Source organism: Saccopteryx bilineata, chromosome 5, assembly GCF_036850765.1.
Source record: "Saccopteryx bilineata isolate mSacBil1 chromosome 5, mSacBil1_pri_phased_curated, whole genome shotgun sequence".
NCBI lineage: Eukaryota > Metazoa > Chordata > Mammalia > Chiroptera > Emballonuridae > Saccopteryx > Saccopteryx bilineata.
The window spans coordinates 263,195,039-263,206,260 of NC_089494.1; the positions used below are offsets into that span (position 1 = coordinate 263,195,039).

Genomic DNA, 11,222 nt, shown 5'->3' on the forward strand with positions numbered 1-11,222 from the left:
GCAACCTTGGGCTTCAAGCCAGTGACCTTGGGCTCAAGCCAGCAACTTTGGACTTCAAGCCAGTGACCTTTTGGTTCAAGCCAGTGATCCCACGCTCAAGCTGGTGAGCCCGCACTCAAGCCAGGGAACTCGGGGTTTTGAACCTGGGTCCTCTGCGTCCCAGACTGATGCTCTATCCACTGCACCACTGCCTGGTCAGGTTTTTTGTGTTTTTTATTTTTTTACAAATCATTATTTTTTACATTTACAATAACACATAAAAGGCCATTTTAAATTTCTGGGATTACAAGGAGGCAGAAGTAGAGAAAAGTAAAAATCAGTTATCAAAAGCTTTCGTTTTGACCACACATCCCCATTGATAAAATCAGTGGGCCAACCTAGGAGATTTCTGAGATCCCTGCAATTCACAAATCCCACAATTGAAACCTTAGTGACAAGGAAGGTGGGGGAGGAGGACTTCACAGCCCGGGGGACGCACTGGGTGACTGAAACGCACAGACAATGAGCCTTGCAGGGACCGGACCCACCACCACCGGGGGCAGGGCTGGCGGTGGGTGAAAGGGATTCTCACAGGCACTGGTGAGAACGGAAGGACGCCAAGGGAGGATGCTGAAACCCTCCCAGTTTAACCCTCTGAGGCGAGTGGCCCAACAGCTCAGTCACTCCGACTAATGTCAGAGTAAAGAACTTCTTCCAGGGGAACACATAACATCTAAAAAATTCCCAACACGTCTAATTTGTCATGTAATAGTTTTACCAACAAGAAAAAGAGAGAGACGATGTAGACAGACAAGGGCCAGACCTCGTATCCAACAGGACTCTGACCCACCACCGGCAGCGACCAGCCCAGGAAGCGGCCTGTTGTAGGTCAGACTTGCAGGACGTCAGCCTGCTGTCTCTGGCCACAAGCCAGGCAGCCCCACCGGGACTCCTGTGACCGCCAGCCAGGACTGGACCGCTCACTGACAGCCTCCCTGATTCCGCCCCACTTCCAACTTAGTACCAACCGGGGGAGCCAACCCCACTCCCCTAACCAGTCACCTGCGACACCCCCTCTAGTGGCCGCCCAGCCTCCCCCACCCCGACTCCTGGGCCCCACTTTCTCCACTGGGACGCTCCCCCACCCTCGGCCTGCCTTGATGTCTCTGCCAGACCTCTAACTCTGAGTGAACAGCTTCTGCCTCTCTGATGTGGTTGATCTCCATCTATTTCCACAAAATCAAGTCCTGCACCAGGCGCTTTCCTCCAGATGGCCGGGGCGTAACTCAGAGGCTCAATGAGCCGATCCCAAGTCTGGAGAGAGCCTCATACCCCAGCCCTCTTCCCACAAAACCCACTCCCTGGAGTTCTTAGTCACTCCCCCACGGTTCAGGGAAGTGGCCAAGTGCTCAGGAAAGATGAAAGGCTTTGAAGTCAAACCCCTGGTCAAGGACAACTCAAAAGGAACAACTTTCTTAACATCTCTAAGCCTCTACCTTCATCTTTAATAAAAATAATACTTCTGCCTAATATTGTTTGCAGTGGGACACTCTACATGAAGTGGCTGACAAGTACTGGATACTCAACAGTGTGATTACCTTCCGCTGGACCCCCTGCGCCCCCAGGGAGGAAGACGGCCCCCCTCAGGAAAGGCTGCTGACCCTGGACCTCGACCTCGATCCCGGACCTCTCACCTTGCATTCCTTCCATCAGGAGAGGAAATGGTGCCCAGACTTACTCATTGTCACCGAAAGATACTTTGTTTCCATTTTCCAAGTTAGGAAGGGGTCACTTCTGACTCGCACTGTATGTAGCTCTGCACCTCCCCACACTTGTGTTCCTGGCGTACTGGGATGGGCCACATTACCTCACCCTTAAATCCTCCCTAGGATCAAAACCAGAACTTGAATCTGTAACATTGTTACAAGTGTATTATCTCACTCTCTAAGTCCTCTTCTGAATGGAAACAAAACTTTAATCTGTAACATTGTTACAAGTACATTATCTCACTCTCCAAATCTTCTTCTGAATGGAAAACAGAACTGTAATCTGTAACATTGTTATAAGCAGAAAAGATAAGAGGGGTCAGATGGAAGCTTTGGGCCAGGTGAGAACTCGGGCGGGGTCAGAGGTCACACACACACATACAGGCTCTACCCTGGGGAGCGGGAATGTGGAGGGTCCGCCCAGACCAGCACACAGCCCAGGGCTTCCTTCTGCAGTCCAGGCTGTTCCAGGGCCTTTCCCCTCAAGGGACAAGCCCAGCCATTGTAGTCTTTTTTTTCTCTTTTTTTTTTTCTTTTTTAGCTAAATGACTCAATTCTCCTTCTACCATCCAAGCAGTTGGGTCAGCCTGAAGAGCCCCTCTGTCTGGTCCACAAGAGGTCCTAGCTAGCGTCTGGACCGACTCCAAGATTTAGGTTCAGGCTTTCGGAGGTGAAGAGAGCTCGTGCGTACTACTGTGACAACTGGCGAGGGACCTAACTCACGGGAGGCGGGAGGCGAGGTTCAGCAGAGGTGTCAGGAGCCTTCGCCAGCCAATCCGGAATAGTCACCCAGCACCCAGAAGCCAGGCTGCGGGGCTCCGACCCCGCCCCCAGCACTCCCTGGCTGTGTGAGGCTAGACAAGGCTCCCGAACCTCGCCTCAGCGTCATCATAAAACGGTCACAATGATAGGGTTGCTCTAAAAATTCAATGAGTTGGCAAAGAGGGGTTTCATAGAAATGCTTTCAATAAGTCAATAAATGTTAGCTATTATTGGGCACATATGTCCATTCACATTGTATTTATAATGTGCAAACGTGGCTGGAATACACGCTTCGCTGATGGCAGCGTTACATCTAGAGAAGGTGGGCTGCGAACTTCAGCTTTTTGAGCCGTGTCTTCAAAACTCTTAGCAGGAAAATGATTTCTAACCCAGAATTCTATACTCAGCCAAATTATCAATTAAATGCAAAAGCAAACTACTCCAACGTTATACCAGACCCCCCAAAAGTGATTCCTTAGAAAGGTTCTGCTGAAGACGCTCAACCAAAATCAGAGGCCCCTTAGCCAGGACAGGGGGTGGAAGGCATGTCAGGGAGACAGGGAAGCTGGACAAGGACAGGGACAGGGACAGGGACGGGGATGGGGTCGGGGCGAGCAGGCCTAGAAAGTGCCCAGTTTAGGAGGAAGCAGGCAGAATGAGCGGTTCAGGAAGAACTATCCTAAGAAAAGGCTAAAGTGGATGGCTCTCTGATGTATACGAATATATGGAGAGGTGATTTAATGTCTCGGGAGTGGGAGGAGTAGCTAATTAAGTGACCCATACAAAGATAACAAGGCAGACCAAAGCAGGGCGACGATCAATTCCAGGAGACAGGGAAGCTATGAAAAAAGGAACACGCCATCAAAGCACACGCACTCCCTCAGCCGTGAATGACACGCCATCAAAGCACACACACTCCCTCAGCAGAGAATGACAGCTCCCTATCCTAACAAGTGCTGCTGAGTATTTAATGGAAACCTGGCCCAGGAATGTAGAGAGGATGGGGAAGGTGGGCAGGAGCAGGGGGTGGCGAAGTGCCCACACCCTTCTTCCACAGCAGGGTGTCTCTCAGGCACAAACTCTGGACAGAATCCCTGAAATCCCTACAGCAAGGGGGCCGGCTCCAGAGAGCAGGAATGGGGTGGGGAGGGCGGGGTAGGTGACTGCTGGGGCTTTCTGTTGTTGTTCTCCGCTCTGTAGAACTTTGGACTCTTAAAACTATGCACTCATACAACTATGTTTAAAATGGGTAGTTTTTAAACAAAATACTTGGCTGACAAAGAGTATCCTATTCAACAGTGTGTTCTTCAACTTTCGGACTCTGAATTCTGAAAATGTTTGGAAAGCCATAAACCTTCCCCCCAGGAGACACACCCACAGGCACAGATGCACACAGTATTTTCACAGGCTTTCAGGCAGTGGGTCAATTCCTGAAGGCCGGGTTGAAAGCCATAGGATTATAGATTCTGGTTTCTTACAGGAAGTTTATTCCAAATCAGAGCTTCTCATTTCTGCAAAGGGGAAAAAAAATCCTAATGAAAAACCACTTAAAAAAAACATCTACATGGTCAAATGAGGTCACACTCGGTCTTAAATGCTTGATGACCATCACCAGCTGTCTCCCTGCCCAGAACGCACCCCGTCCCTAACTGTGGACGAAGGAAAAGGCTTTGTTTACTGGGATTTGATTTGGGCCTCAGAACATTCTCTAAAACTCAGGAATGACAGTCCCTGTTGGCTGACTCAGCTGTGTCCATTCTAGAAATGGACAAGAAATCATGCACTCTTCGCCCCATGAAGAAGGAGTCCCTCACATAAACCTTGAAAAGGCAAGTTCCCAAATTCCCCACATGTGTGTTATTTTTTCCTAAAAATTACTCTAATGATGTCTTGGCAAAACTACTGTGATCAGAGCAGACAACTGACAACTTAAATACTCAAAAACACAAAATTTAGATCTGCTTCTGACTGACCTGTCTTCACTGCTAAAACCCTCACCACCGGCTCAAGAGAGAGTCCAGTGAACAGTCCTGCCCTTAAGGAGGACAGGAAGTGTGCTGCCTGCCAGTGTGCTTAGCATGCTGTGCCTTGGTGCGTCACCTTGTGAACTGAGGGGAGCAGTAGCTAAGGCACTCGGTGTTGTCATACACAGACTTGATTGTTGTGGAAGACAGGATAACGGCCACCAAAGATGCCCATGCCCTAACAGCATGGGACCTGTGACTATGTCACGTGACAGAGCAAAAGGACTTTGCTAGACCTTAGGTAGGGGGTTATCCTGGGCTATTTCGGTGGGCCCACTCTAATCACACAAGCTCCTAAGAGCAGAGAGCTCTCTCCGAGAAGAGAGATGGGGCGGATGGGGAAGGCAGAGCACAGGAGCAGGGGCCGAGGGTCCTTGCTGGTTCTGATATCAGGGGTTACGCACGAGGACCACACAGAGGCTCTAGGAGCTGCGGGTGGCCCCCCAGGTGACAGCCAGCAAGGAAACAGGCCTCAGTCCTACAACCGCCAGGAACTATCATATATTCGGCTCAGGTCGTCAGCCCTGCCAACACCTGGTTTTTTCACCCAGTGAGACCCAGCCAGACTTCTAACCTACAGAACTGAGTGGATAGATCTGTGTTGTTCTAAGTAACTAAGCTTGTGGCAATTGGTTACAGCAGCAATAGGAACTCGTACAGTGATATATACAACCCCCCCCAGAGTATTTAATAGGAACTCATACAGTGATATACACACACACACCCCCCCAGAGTATTTGTCACAGTGTCAACATTTGACAAGAGGCAACTGACTTTCTTAATCAAAAGGCAGGACGGCCACATTCCATCCAAAACAACAAATTATAGTCTTGTTCTGATACATGGCAGATTTGGGGAATCCTAAACTGCCCAGAACCCCAACAAATTTTAGGTTCAGGTAATTCACTGCCCTTCCTTTAACTTATATGCTTACTCCTAGCCATCCTGCCTGGCAAACCAGGTACACTGCCCGGCCCCAGACGCCCCTGCGGGCCCCTGGCCGCACCTGACGACGACGCCCTGAAGCCATGTCCCAGTGCTTCTCCCCCAGACCCTGAGCCCCAGCTCCGACCATCTGAGTCCCACCCTCGTATCTCCGCACCCAGCAGTGGACGCAGGCTCCTCACGGGCAGTCTACACAGGCCGGCTGAACTACACAACAGTGGAACTTCGTATCTGTTTCTGAAATGTGAATTTTTTGAGAGCAGTGCCTGTTCCATTAGCCTTTGTCTCCCTCCACTGCCCTGCCTGGGCTCTCGGCCGTGGTGGTGGGGAGACAGGCCCGAGGGAGGGAAAGGAAAGCATGGCGGGTGGGGGTGGGGGTGGGGCTGGGGGGACGACAAGACCACAAGGACAACATGCTCTGCACAGACAGCTTCCCAGGTGGAGAGGAGAGGAGGCCCTCGGAACCTCGGTGCTGCCATCGGGTCCACAGGGACCCCGGCCGACTGCTGGCCACTGCAAACGTGAACAGGAACGCTTTGCTGACCTTGACCTCAGACTGCCTACTTACTGCCTTTCCCAGCCTCAAGACGGCTCCCCGAGGAACCGAAATGTCAAGAAAATGTGCTTTGTTAAAGGAATGCTCATGGGAACGGCAGAACTGAAGAGGCTGTTAAAGGCTGGACTGGACACATTCGATAGCCTTGCCTTACGAAAGATTAAGGGTAACTGAAAGTTGAATTTTATGTTTCCCTCAAAATTCTAAAATATCAAATAATTAAGAGAGAACACAATCCTAAATGATGTTGCCTAACACACCTCAAATTAAAGATCATCTGTCTTTAAAGAAAAGAAAAACCCTTATTCATTACATTCTTTTATTTTTATTTTTTAGATTTTATTTATTCTTTTCTTTTTTTGAGGGGAGGGGAGGAAGCATCAACTCCCATACGTGCCTTGAACAGGCAAGCCAGGGTTTTGAGCCGGCGACCTCAGTGTTCCAGGTCGACGTTTTATCCACTGCGCCACCCCAGGTCAGGCCATCGTTAAATTCTTAATGAAGCATTTTTTAAAATCCTTGGCAATATAATATTTTACAACTTAACAAAAGTCCACCGCACCCATGATTTCATTTTATCCTCAGAACAATCTCTTGAGGGAGATGGACAGGCATTCCCGCCCTCCCTTCTACTCTGCAGGGCAGGGAACCACCGTGCAGAGTGCTTGGACTTGAAGAAGCCTTACCAGGGCTGAATTTCTAATCCCAGTCTCCTGCCCAAAAGAACAAAGCAAATTATCTTTAATGCACGGTATATACTTCCATCCTGTCAACACCCAAAAAGATTTGAGGTAGACCAAATAACAGATGCATCTAGGACCACTAGGACCAGGACTTCAAAATGGAAAAGAAGAAAGAAACCATTTGCTAGGGAATATGGGGACAGGTGTGTGCGGGGGGGGGGGGGGGGGGGGGTTGACACAAAGAGTTTGACTTAGAGTCTAAGAAAAGTTTATCTCTGAACTTCTAATTTTTAGGCAGATAATACTTAAAGGAAAAGGGGGGTTTATAGGCAAGAAAAATCTTTAAAAAAAAGTACCACCCATTCTTTAAAACGTATAAATTAAGCTCCCTGTCTGGGCCCTGGGCAACAGTAAGGTGGACTCCCTTCCCTCAGTAAAGAACAAGAGAACAACGCTGAAGATGGAGTTCAAACTCTCCCCTCTCCACCCCCCCAGGCACCCCCTTCCGTGAAAGAGCCCTTGTCCACTTCATCCATAGAAAAACCAGGCCTACTGTTACCAATAAAATATACTCGGCAGCACAGAACAAGCATTAACTGGTTAAGCTTCTGTGAAAACATTACAGTAATACGATCTGAGAAAACCACAATGAAAATCCAGTTGTTTTTAAAGATCCCTCTCCTAAAATAAGACCCCTAACAAAACAAACCAATGTGGAGCATGAAACAAAGCACTTTTTTTTTAATAAAAGAGAAGACCAAAATCCCACTGATTTAAGTGGAAACTAATTCAGTGGCATCACTACCTGACCACACAGTTATCATCTGTTTAATCCCTATAATCACCCAAACAAGAACAGCAGAGTCAGATATGTGGCTTTAAGAAAATCAAGCCCACCAAATTCTCATCTTACCAAACAGATAAATTGGAAGGGAGATTAATAAAGAATTAATTACTATCTTCCTTAGAATTGGAGCTTTCTTCTAAGTCATTTAACAGATGATGCATTTTTTACAAGTAATCATTGTAACTGTTTTAAACCATTACACAAAACCAAGTACTCCCAAAATTCCTTTTATTTCAGACTCCCCCAATTAAAATCTCTGTGAGAGAGTGGGACATTCGGAAGCCTGCAGTTGGCAGACTTTGTACGACACCCAAAAGATCAACGAAAGGCTCTTGGCAAGAGTTCTGCACCCAACAACTTCATTAAGGAAAACATCAAACCAATGTGATAGAGTACAACAGATGTTACAAGTAAGAATGTAATTATGAAGACTATGCAAGACAATATAAAAAAAAGTGGCTTAAGCTTCCACCACAGACTCTGGTCCTTCATTCTGAGAGAAAAGGAAAGAAAAACAACCTCTACTTTAGAATCTACATTTTCAAAAAAATAACGGAAATACTGCCACTAAGAGAAACCGGCTATATTTGGTTGAAAGAATTAGAGGGTTAGGGCTGAGGGGTTCTCACCTAGTGTAAGACTCTCAACAGCGAGGACAATGAACGCCAGGAGTGAGGGCTTTGCAAGAACAGAGCAACTCAATCCCAGCGCCAGAATTAGAGCCAATAAATCCTCATCAAGTGCTCTGTGCCACAAACACTAAAAAGTAATAGCAAATATTAATCTAAAAGCCCTTTGGAGAGTTGAGCAATTGCAGGTTCTCAATCACACAAACTGCTTGAATACACAGTACAGGAAAAGGACTTCTCATTTAGATGCGCCTCCTGCCAGCTCCAGGCACAAACTGTCCCCACCTTTGTCAGAGCACCGATCACGGATCACGCTGTAGGAAGCGGAGCATCTGTCCTTAAAGACCACAGCTCTCAGAAAGCAGGACATAAGGATTTCAGGAAAGGCTTCAGAGAGAAGCTGCCACCTACACTGAGACCTTAAGAGCTGGCGTGGCTGCCGGCTGGGGCTGGAGGGATGGGAAGGGTTAAGGGCACAGATGGCAACAGTGAAGGGACTGCATGCTAAGTTAGGGTCGTGTAACAGCTACAGCTGAGGCTATGCCATTTGTGCCTCGCATTCCCATTATTTAGACATCATCTTGTTCTCAAGGCATTTCAGTTGAGATATGAACAGCTACTTGGCCCAGACTAGGGTCTTAGACCACAACACTACCCAGAGGGAAGGCTTGTCTTTTAACTCTGCCTCTCACAGGGAACAGAATCACCCCTGGGCCATAATAGGTGTTTTTCTTACAAATTTGATGTAAATGGAAGATTCCACTTGAAGGGGCTGACAAGATACAGACCCACCAGACCTCATCCCCCCCTTATCCCATCCGAAACCTAACTTCCAACTCTAACTGCCTTGGCCTCCTTCTGTGGGTGTGGATTCTCTTTCAAATGCATTTCCAGCCCGCCAAATTCTTGGGAGAGTTTCCTCCACTCCCCAGGCGCTGCGAGCTGCAAAGTTAGATCTGGGTTTCCAGATTTTTTTTTTTTCCCTTCCCAGTCCTAACGGAAGAAATCAAGAAGCAGAGGACAGAGGGGCTCGGCTCCCTCCAGTCAGAGCCGGCTCCTGCCGGCCGGCGGAGCCTCCCTCCCGGAGCAGGAAACACCGAGTCCGGTAGAGCAGTCCATTCCCCGCGCGAGCGTGGTGACAGCCCCGCACTGCCCCGCGGACCGGCGGGAGAAAGGGACGGGTCCCCTGGGAAGTGCAGCCGGCGGCGCTGCTCCCCACTTCTGCTCATTTGGCAAAGAGACAATAAATAAAAGGGGTCCGCGATCCCACCCAGGCCCACTGTGCCCCCACGCACAGCCCGCTACACCCTGACAGGCAATGGGACCCCACAAGGACCCCTCAACACAGGGACCCCCCGCGTGTGCGCGCGCTAGCACAGATGTTGGGGGACAGGGCCGATCCACACTCTGCCAAGCCGCGTGGGGAGGAGATGGGGCACAGCCCCCCGGCTCTCAGGACTGGCTGGGGCACCACGCACGCTAGCCCACGCAGAGCCACCCTGAGCTGACACACTCGGTGAACCCGTGGCCAGGACCCCCACGATCGACAGTCCATGAGACACAGTGAACTAGTCATACCATGAGGGGGGGAGAGTCTGGGGAGGACCAAGTCACAGTCCCCCATTCGCAGGGTGTCCAGGATTCCCCGCGCGCGAGGGCCCACGCAGGGCTGCCCTCGGTGACACACAGACGGCAGGAACCACCACAGCGTGGAGGAGAGCGGGGACTGGGACAGTGCGCCCCGGTATCAGGGTGACCAGGATTCCCCACGCGCGAGGGCCCACGCAGGGCTGCCCTCGGTGACACACAGACGGCAGGAACCACCACAGCGTGGAGGAGAGCGGGGACTGGGACAGTGCGCCCCGGTGTCAGGGTGACCAGGACCCTGCGCGCGGGCCACACACAGTCGCAGCAGGCCCGGCGCTCCCGCGGTGCCACCCCGAGGCCCAGACAATACCCGGGCGGCCGGGAGTGCTTCGGCCCGCCCGTCCCCGTCCCTGGGCCGGTCCCGCTGTCGTCCAGGGCGGCGGCCACCACCTGGAGCCCGGAGACCCCGGCCCGGCCGAAGCCCCGCCGCCCAGCACCCCACCCGGCTCCGTGACGCTGCCCTCCCGGGACCCCCACCCTCCCGGCCCGGGAACCCTGCCCGACAGGCGCCCAGTCGGGCCCCAGAACCCGCACGTCGCCCCGCTGCGTGACCCCTGCCCTCCCGGGACCCCGGCCCCGTCCGCCCCGTCCGCCCCGTCGCCTGACCTCAGGCCGCCGCCTCGGCAGCGCTCGCGCGATCCTTGCCGCCAGCGTCCGGGCCCAGTGGAGCGGAACCAGGCAACCGGCAGAGCCGCCGCCGCCGTAACAATGGAGCCCCGGGGCGGGGCCGCCTCCGCCGCAGTCTCAGCGAGTCTCCGTCTAAGGTCGGACTAGGTCCGCCGAGCAGGAGCCGGCGCGGGGCTACGGCCGGACTCGGGCACTGCGCAGGCGCACTCGCCCCGCCCGCGCCTTTGCCCCGCCCCCGGCGACGCCCGGAGCGCAGGGCCCGCCCCTTGGCCAATGGGGAGGGAGATGCGCGGAGGGGGCGGGGCCGAGAGAAACAAAGGGAGGTGGGGCGGGGCCGCGGGGGCGGGACAGCGGGTCCGGTGGGGAGGCCGGACCGAGTTGCTGCCCCAGCTCGGGCCCAATCCAGGAAGGCCGAGCTTAACGTCCACTTGGACTCCGCTAGGCCGGCCGCGCTCCTCCCAAACCCAGAACTCAAGTGTGCAGGCTTGGCCTGGCCTGCTGTACATAAGGGGAAACTGAGGCTCAAGGAGCGAGATCGACTTGTATTCAGCAAGCGTTTTCGCAGCCCGTCGACATGCTGTGCGTCAGCAGTGGAGGCCAACGCGCCTCCCCGCCGACCTCCTGCAGGCCGGACCGGGGATCTCTCAGGGCCCCTTGAACGCTGGAGAAAGGAACCAGGAGCCGAGCTGTCACCCTTTCCGGCGTCAGACCTTGTGTGGTTCTGCTTTTCAACCCACTACGCCCTCCGTCCTCGCCT

At 52.2% G+C, this 11,222-nt stretch overlaps 1 protein-coding gene across 3 annotated transcripts in view; it reads right to left on the reverse strand.

Moving 5' to 3' along the window:
* AFAP1 (actin filament associated protein 1) overlaps positions 1-10,644 on the reverse strand; it is a 118,672-nt gene extending 108,028 nt beyond the window's left edge. For all 3 annotated transcript variants that reach the window (XM_066279101.1, XM_066279103.1, XM_066279100.1), the window contains exon 1: positions 10,445-10,644. The gene's annotated coding sequence lies outside the window, so the exon portion shown is untranslated. The remainder of the gene's footprint in view (positions 1-10,444) is intronic.
* Between the last annotated feature and the right edge of the window lie 578 nt (positions 10,645-11,222).